Source organism: Mesoplodon bidens, assembly GCF_964165515.1.
Source record: "Mesoplodon bidens genome assembly, chromosome: X".
Lineage (NCBI taxonomy): Eukaryota > Metazoa > Chordata > Mammalia > Artiodactyla > Ziphiidae > Mesoplodon > Mesoplodon bidens.
Genome location: NC_138163.1, coordinates 81,897,316 through 81,907,421, shown reverse-complemented (window position 1 = coordinate 81,907,421; position 10,106 = coordinate 81,897,316).

Genomic DNA, 10,106 nt, shown 5'->3' with positions numbered 1-10,106 from the left:
AGGCAAAATAACAGTGTGTATAATGTTCAGGATAAGGAACAGGGATAAGTCAAGAAGATGACACTGACTTTGCCAGCTTAAAAAACCTGAGGGATGGTGACATTAACTGAAACTAAGAACAAAGGATGGTGAAGAAATTTAAGAACGGTAGTAGAACACAGTGGTTAAAATTAATGGCTCTAGAGCCAGACTGCTTAGGTTCAATTTCAGGCATAGCCACTTACTAGCTATGTGACCTTGGACAGGTTACTTACATTTCCACGTATCAATTTCCTCATCTGGAAGATGGATATAATATGCCACTTCATCAAGGTGTTGTGAGAAATAAAATGAGTTAAAATACATAAAGCACCGAGTATTCAGCATGTAATAAGTGCTCAATATCATCTACTGTCATGTTTTTTTTAACGATTTCAATCTTTTTAATTTATTAAGACTTGTTTTGCAGCCTAACATGTGATCTCTCCTGGAGAATGTCCCCCATGCACTGGAAATGAATGTGTATTCTGCTGTTGTTGGGTGGAATGTTCTGTACATTAAGTCCCCTACATACAAACTTACAAGTTACAAACTTTCAGAGATGGGAACGTGCATTCCACCAACATCAGGCATGAGTGAAATTGCAGCTTGCCCTCCATCTCCTACTGCTGATGATCTTTCAGCTCTACCATCTCCCGGCTCCTCTCCCTCCTCCAGTCAGTAACTCTTCTTGCCTGTTCACTTGATGCCAGCCCCTGTATGCCAGCTGTTGTACTGTACTACTGTACTTTGCAAGGTACTGTACTGTAAGATTAAAAATGTTTTCTTAAAAAACATTAAAAATGTTTTCTTTATTTTTTGTCTTTTTTTAATGTATTATTTGTGCAAAAAGTATAATATTATACTATATATCCAATTGTGTTAGCTGAGTACCTCGGCTAACTTTGTTGGACTTACGAACAAATTGGACTTACGAATGTGCTCTCAGAAAGGAACTCATTCATATGTAGGGGACTTACTGTACATGTCTGTTAAGTCTAGTTGGCTTTTTGTTTTTTTATTTGCATAATATTTGGTACATACATAAGAATATATAACATATAAAGCATAAGGTGAAAATCCATGAAGCCACCACTCCCCTTGAGCATGAGAATGTCATCAACACCTTCACTCTCCCCAAAACACACCCCTGTGCCATCCCCACAGGGAAGCATTGTGGCCACTGTGTTGATTCCCTTGCTTTCCTTCATAATTATAGCACATATGTATGAATCCCATGAAATGTATATTGTGTTCAGCTTTATAAAAATGGCATCATATTGCAAGAACTTACATGACTTGCATTTATCCTGCACCATTTGAGAAGAATCCATGGTGATGTCAGGGCTGTGGTCCCTGTTCCACTGCCCTGACATTGCAGTACAGTCACCCCTCAAGTCCATTATCCATCTTTTTGTGGGTAGGATTTTGGGTGGCTTGCAGCCTTTTGCTCATCTCCATCTCCTGATTTCTCTGTATTCCACTCAAGAGCACCCAAAATGTAACAGACTGAGGGTGCAGACATGCTCAGTGAGACCACATGGTAGGATGACACCCTCAGTTATGCCTACACCCCCAGAAAGGAGGACCTGCTATTGTTAATGATGATGATATTATTTGAGATGAAAAATCTAAGTCTTAGATGCTAAGTTTGAAATATTCAGGGAAGAAGAGTCCAGTACACAGTTAGAAATACTAAACTGAATTTTGAAAAAAAGAGTATTTAAAGCCACTGGTATAGATAAGACTTCTTACAGAGAATGTGTAAAGCAAAACAAAACAAAACAAAAAACCCCAAGGATAGAAGACAGAAATCTTCCTGGGCTATTCCTTAACCCATCCTCTAAACATTCCCTTGGGTACTAACATTAGCCTGTTCTTCTTGTTATAATCTCTGTAAGTGATCTCTTACATTCCCATGCTTTTAACCATTAGCTAAGTGCTGATAGTTCTTAAATCTCTACTTCCTGCCTTCATCTCTCTTTTAAGCTTCAAATTCTTATATCCTATTGCCTGATTACTGCCTCTTCTTGAATGCCCTAAACATGTCTAAAACTGAACTTATTGTCACCCTGGCAACAAAACTTGTTCCTCCTATATTGCTTATCTCAGTCAATGGTACCATTTTCCTCCTTAAGTCAAGCCAGAAACCTGGAAGTCATCTTCTTATTCAACAATGACACCACCAATATATACATATCTTAGTTCTCACTAAAGTTGTATTCTACTCTTCTAAAGATCTGTAGAATCCATCCTCTCCAACTTTACAATTGCCCTAGTTTACATCCTCACCATCTTGTATATGGTATAACTATTATATCCTCACTGGTCTCCCAGCCTTGGATCTTGGCCAACAACTATTTCATTCCCACACACCACATAGCCACCATTATTATCCGTTTAAAATTCAATTCCATTCTGTTTTCTTAAAACCTACTTGAAGCGCTACAGGGCTCTTTTCCAATAACCACAGCACTGATAGAGGTTAGCAGTCCCCAGCAGCCTAGCCTCTACCTGCTTATCCTCATCTTTAGCCACTCATCACTTGCTACTTCTCAGTGCTGTCTGAACTTCATCAAAGGAGAGAATTAACCAGCAATATTAACCTACTTTAGGTCTCCCTTGTTAGAACAGGAGAAATAGAAGACATCCTGCAGTATGTTGAGAAGAGAATGAACGGGAAGTGAGGAAGGACACATTCAGATACCCAGTGCCAGTGTTTTGACAAATTTATCCCAAAAATGAGAGTGAAAAGAAAGAGGGAAACTATAGTTTGAGAAGAGGCAGAGTGTTTCTTCCTGGACTGAAGATTTGAGTATATTTGTAGATAGGGAGGAAGGAAGCAGAAGAAGAAGGGAGAGGAAGAGGATGAAGATAGAAGAGAGAAGAGCATAGCTGATGGAGCAAGGTCATGGAGAAGTAGGGAGGGGATCATCAAGAGCAAAGATAGAGAGTGCTTTTCTCTACTTCTTTCACTGTTTAACTTTTTATAATAAATGTATCGGGCCTCCCTGGTGGCGCAGTGGTTGAGAGTCCGCCTGCCGATGCAGGGGATACGGGTTCGTGCCCCGGTCTGGGAGGATCCCATATGCCGCGGAGCGGCTGGGCCCGTGAGCCATGGCCGCTAAGTCTGTGCGTCCGGAGCCTGTGCTCCGCAACGGGAGAGGCCACAACAGTGAGAGGCCCGCATACCGCAAAAATAAAAAATAAAAAATAAATAAATAAATAAATAAATAAATAAATGTATCATTTGGGAGAAACAAGCAAATTCATTATTTTAAATTAAAAAAGAAAAAAAAGGTGGAAGAGTTAGCCTAAGATAGGAAGGCCGGAGTCTGAAGGGAAGAAGGTAAAAAATGGGTGTCACCACTAGTCAGCTTGGAGGTAGAGAGAGAAAATTCCTCACTTGATAACTAATATATTCTCTGAAGTAGAAGACAGGCTCGTGAGAGAGTAAGAAGGCCACAGTGGAGGGCTTAATAAGAATGGCAAATTCTTAGAAGAGATAAACAGGAGAGTGAGAAAGTGTTGACGATGGATAAGTAAAAGGCTGCAGAACAGTATAGCAAACCAAGCTGAGCTTGGGAATGCTATTAATTTTACAGTTGCTCCTATCTATGGGACTATGATATTTACTCCATGTCAGGAGCATGAGGGGTGAAAGCACATGGCTGCATTTGCCCAAGATTGGGGATAAGTTGAGCTTGTGTAGGGAAATTTAACTTTAACACAAAATACATGTCTATCCCCACTACTAGCTATACTTTGTTGACCTTTCTATGCCCTAGAGCCTTGTACATATTAGGCTTTCAAATATTTCATACTTAAGGACCATTGATTATATGGTTTTCACACAAGAAGAAGAAAAAAAAGAATACTAGTCATTGTCCAGTCTCCTACATTTCACAACCCAGCTTTTAAGACTTGTTCCCCTACAGGTAGCAGCTTTACCTAACAACTTCTTGTAAAAACTGATAAATATACAATCTTCAGTTGAAGGGATCCTGGCCTTAACGTAGTGTGTTACTTTCTCAGGTCATTTTGGGGCAACCAAAAAGATTTGTAAATTCCTGCCCACGTGCCTCCCCCAAATTATCACCCTCCCCCAAATTATCACTACTACTAAAACCCTCTGGTGTCTGTTAAACACACCTTGTAACAAGTCACTATGCCAGCCAGAAAAGAAGAGGACTGGTAGAAAAGGAGCTCAGGGAAACTTTGAAACAAGTTTTTTTTTGTTTTGTTTTGTTTTGGTTTTTTTTTGTGGTACGCGGGCCTCTCACTGCTGTGGCCTCTCCTGTTGCAGAGCACAGGCTCCGGACGCGCAGGCTCAGCAGCCATGGCTCACGGGCCCAGCCGCTCCGCGACACGTGGGATCCTCCCGGCCCGGGGCACGAACCCGTGTCCCCTGCCTCGGTAGGCGGACGCTCAACCACTGCGCCACCAGGGAAGCCCTGAAACAAGTTTTTTTAAGCTAAGGGTTTTAAATCTATCTTAGTTCCAACATATCCTAATACTCCCTCTAAGGTTATTTTCTAAAACCTATTTAAATATAGAGAAACTCATGGAGTATCAAACCCCAGAATGCTACACATTAGACGCATCTCTCATTAAAGATAACCACTGGAAAAATGATTAAAGAAATTAAAATGTTACACTAGGAAACATTCACTTAATACAAAACAAAGCAGTGAAGGAAGACTAGAGAAACAAAAAAGAGATGAAACAGAAAATAAAAACGAAAATGGCAGATATAATCCAACTATATTAATATCATTAAATGTGAGTGGATTAAACAATCCAATCAAAAGGCAATTATTTAAGATGGATTTTTAAAAGAGATCCAACTATATGTTATATACTGGAGGAACACTGTATTTTATTATTTTTATTGAAGTATAGTTGATTTCCAATATTATACTCGATTCAGTTGTACAACATAGCGACACAGTATTTTTATAGATTATATTCCATTTAATGTTATTATAAAACACTGGCTGTATTCCCTGTGCTGTAAAATAAATCCTTGTAGCTATTTATTTTATACATAGTAGTTAGTACCTCTTAATCATCTACCCCTATTTTGCCCCTCCCCTCATCCCTCTCCCCACTAAAACCCACTAGTTTGTTCTCTATATTTGTGAGTCTACTTGTATTTTGTTATATTCATTCATTTATTTTTTAGAGTCCGCATATAAGCGATATCATACAGTATTTGTCTTTCTCTGCCTGACTTATTTGATGAAGCATAATACCCTTCAGATCCATTCATGTTGCTGTAAATGACAAAAAATTCATTATTTTTCATAGCTGAGTAATACTCTATCATATATGAATATATACATGTATATTATATATATATAATATACATATATATATATATATATATATATATATATATATATATATACACCACATCTTCTTTATCCATCGATCTGTTGATGGACACTCAGGTTGCTTCCACATCTTGGCTATTCTAAATAATGCTGCTATGAACCTTGGCGTGCATGTATCTTTTCACATTCGTGTTTTCTGGGGTTTTTTTGGATATATACCCAGGAGTGGAATTGCTGGATCATATGGTAGTTCTATTTCTAGTTTTTGGAGGAACCTCCATACTCTTTTCCATAGTGGCTACACAAATATACAATCCCATCAACAGTGTACTAGGGCTCCCTTTTCTCCACAGCCTTGCCAACATTTGTTATTTGTGGTCTTTTTGATGACAGTCATTCTAACAGATGTGAGGTGATATCTCATTGTGGTTTTGATTTACACTTCTCTGATGATTAGCAATGTTGAGCATCTTTTCATGTGCCTGTTGGCCATCTGAACATCTTCTTTGGAAAAATGTCTATTCAAGCCTTCTGCTCATTTTAAAATCAGGTTGTTTTTTTGATATTGAGTTGTATGAGCTGTTTATATATTTTGGATTAACCCCTTATTGGTCATATCATTTTCAAATACTTTCTCCCACTCATTTGGTTGTCTTTTCATACTGTCAGTGGTTTCCTTTGCTGTGCAAAAGCTTTTAAGTTTAATTAGGTCCCATTTTTTAATATTTGCTTCTGTCTCCTTTGCCTTAGGAGACAGATCCATAAAAATATTGCTACTATTTATGTCAGACAGTGTTCTGCCTGTGTTTTCTCTTAGGAGTTTTATGATTTCCAGTCTTACATTTAGATTTTTAATCCATTTGAGTTTATTTTTGTATGAGATGTGAGAAAATGTTCTAATTTCATTCTTTTACATGTAGCTGTCCAGTTTCCCAGCACCACTTACTGAAGAGACTGCCTTTTCCCCCATTATATATTCTTGCCTACCTTGTCATAGATTAATTGACCATAAGTGTATGAGTTTATTTCTGGGCTCTCTATTCTGTTCCACTGATCTATGTGTCTGTTTTTGTGCCAATAAATCAGTGAGCATGATACCTCCAGCTTTGTTCTTCTTCTCAAGGTTGCTTTGGCTATTGGGGGGATCTTTTCTGATTTCCATATAAGTTTTAGGATTATTTGTTCTGGTTTTGTGCAAACTGTCATTTTAATAGGGACTGCATTAAATCTGTAGATTGCTTTGGGTAGTATGGCCATTTTAACAATATTAATACTTCCAACCCATGAACGTGGGATTATCTTTCCATTTTGGGGGATCATCTTTAATTCCCTTCACCAGTGTTTTATAGCTTTCAGAGTATAGTCTTTCACCTCCTTGGTTAAGTTTACTACTAGGTATTTTATTCTTTTTGATACAATCTTAAACAGGATTGTTGTATTACTTTCTCTTGCTGATAGTTCATTATAAGTGTATAGAAAAGCAACAGAGGGCTTCCCTGGTGGTGCAGTGGTTAAGAATCTGCCTGCTAATGCAGGGGACACGGGTTTGAGCCCTGGTCCGGGAAGATCCCACATGCTGCGGAGCAACTAAGCCTGTGCACCACAACTACTGAGCCTGCGCTCTACAGACCACGAGCCACAACTACTGAAGCCCATGTGCCACAACTACTGAAGCCCATGCATCTAGAGCCCGTGCTCTGCAACAAGAGAAGCCACTGCAATGAGAAGCCTGCACACCGCAACAAAGAGTAGCCCCTTCTTGTTGCAACTAAAGAAAGCCCACACACAGCAACAAAGATCCAACGCAGCCAAAAAATAAATAAATAAAAAATAAATATATAAGTCTGCTTCCCTTTACATATGTTGGTCCCTAATAAATATCTTAAAAAAAAGAAAAGCAACAGATTTCTGTATATTAATCTTGTATCCTACAAATTTACTGAATTCATTTATTAAGTTCTAATAGTTTTCTGATGGAGACTTGAGGGTTTTCTATATATAGTATCATGTCATCTGCAAATAGTGAGTTTTACTTCTCCCCTTCCAGTTTGGATGCCTTTTATTTCTTTTTTTTGCCTGATGCTGTGGCTAGGACTTCCAATACTATGTTAAATAGACGTGGCAAGAGAGGGCATCTTTGTCTTGTTCCTGTTTTTAGAGGAAAAGCTTTCATCTTTTCACCACTGAGTATGATAGTTGTGGGTTTGTCATATATGGCCTTTATTATGTTGAAACATGTTGCCTCTGTATCCACGTTGATGAGAGTTTTTATCATGAATGGATGCTGAATTTTGTCAGATGCTATGAGATGACCATGCATCTATTGAGATGACCATGTGATTTTTATCCTTCCTTTTGTTAATGTGATGTATCACATTGATTGATTTGTGGGTACTGACCCACCTTTGCATCCCTGGAATAAATCCCACTTGATCGTGGTGTATGATCCTTTTTATATATTGCTGAATTCAGTTTGCTAATATTTTGTTGAGGACTTCTGCATCTATATTCATCAGAGATATTGGCCTGTAATTCTTTTTGTAGTGTCTTGTATGGTTTTGGTATCAGGGTAATGGTGGCCTCTGGGAATGAATTTGGGAGTGTTCCCTCCTCTTCAATTTTTTGGAATAGTTTGAGAAGGATAGGTATTAGTTCTTCTTTATATGTTTACTAGAATTCCCCTATGAAGCTGTCTGGTCCTGGACTTTTGTTTGCTAGGAATTTTTTTTATTACAAATTCTATTTCACTATTTACTATTGGTCAGTTGAGGTTTTTTACTTCTTCCTGATTCAGTTTTGGAAGGTTGTATGCTTCTAGAAATTTATCTATTTCTTCTAGGTTGTCCAATTTTTTGGCATATAACTATTTGTAGTATTCTCTTATGATATTTTGTACTTCTGTAATATCAGATGGTATTTCTCCTCTTTCGTTTCTTATTTTGTTTATTTGGGTCCTCTTTTTTTCTTCATGAACCTCGCTAAAGGTTTATCATCTTGTTTGTCTTTGCAAACAACCATATCTTGGTTTCATTGATCTTTTCCATTGTCTTTTGGGGGGGTCTCTATTTTATTTATTTCCTCCCTGATTTATTATTTCCTTCCTTCTGCTGACTTTGGGCTTTGTTTGTTCTTCTTTTTACAATTTCTTTAGATGTTAGAGTATTTGTTTCCATTTTTTCTTGTTTCTAGAGGTAGTTCTGTATCATTATAAACTTCCATCTTGGAACTGCTTTGCTGTGTCCCATAGATTTCTGGACATTGTATTCTTATTTTCTTTTGCCTCAGGTATTTTCTGATTTCCTCTTTGATTTATTCATTGACCCATTGGTTTTTAGTAGCATGTTGTTTAGTCTCCACGTGTTTTTGTTTTTTCCATTTTTCTTCCTGTAGTTGATTTCTTGTTTCATACTGTTTTGGTAGGAAAAAATACTTGATATAATTTCTATGCTCTTAAATTTGTTGAGACTTGTTTTGTTGCCTAGCATGTGATCTATCCTGGAGAACATTCCATGTGCACTTGAAAAGAATGTGTATTCTGCTGTTCTGGGATGGAATATCCTGCAGATATCAATTAAGTCCAACTGCTTTACTGTATCATTTATGACCATTGTTTCCTTATTGACTTTCTGCCTGGATGATCTATCCATTGATGTAAGTGGGTTGTTAAAGTCCACTACTATTATCGTATTATTGTCAATTTCTCATTTTAGTCTGCTAATATTTGCTTTATGTATTTAGGTGCTCCTGTATTAGGTGCACATGTATTAATGACTGTTGTATCCTCTTCTTGTATTAATCCCTTTATCATTTTATAATGTCGTTCTTTGTCTTTGGTATAGATTTTGTTTTAAAGTCTACTTTGTCTAATATGAGTATTGCTACCTCCACTTTCTTGCCATTTCCATTTGCATGAAATATTTTTTCTGTCCCTTCACTTTCAGTCTGTGTGTGCTTTTAGGTCTGAAGTGAGTCTCTTGTAAGGAACATATAGATGGGTCTTGTTTTCTTTCTTTATCCAATCAGCCACCCTCTATCTTTTGATTGGAGCATTCAGTTCATTGACATTTAAAGTGATTACTGATAGGTATGACAGATACACCAGAAATACAGCTACAGGTGGAACAACTCCTACAGAACACCTACTGTACGCTGGCAGAAGACCTCAGACCTCCCAAAAGGCAAGAAACTTCCCACGTACCTCGGTAGGGCAAAGCGGAGAGATTCCCACACAGAGGATCGGTGCCGACCGGCACTCACCAGCCCGAGAGGCTTGTCTGCTCGCCCGCCGGGGTGGGCGGCGCTGGGAGCTGAGGCTCGGGCTTCAGTCGGGGCACAGGGAGAGGACTGGGGTTGGTGGCGTGAACACAGCCTGAAAGGGCTAATGCGCCACAGCTAGCCGGGAGGGAGTCCAGGAAAAAGTTTGGACCTGCCGAAGAGGCAGGAGACTTTTTCTTCCCTCTTTGTTACCTGGTGCGCGAGGAGAGGGGATTAAGAGCGCTGCTTGGAGGAGCTCCAGAGATGGGCGCGAGCCGCGGCTGAAAGCGCGGACCCCAGAGACGGGCGTGGGACGCTGGGGCTGCTGCCACCACCACGAGGCCCGTGTGCAAGCGCAGCTCACTGTCCACGCTCCCCTTCCGGGGAACCTGTGAAGCCAGTCACTGCTGGGGTCCCGGGATCCAGGGACGGCTTCCCTGGGAGAACGCATGGCGTGCCTCAGGCTGGTGCAACGTCACGCTGGCCTCTGCCGCTGCA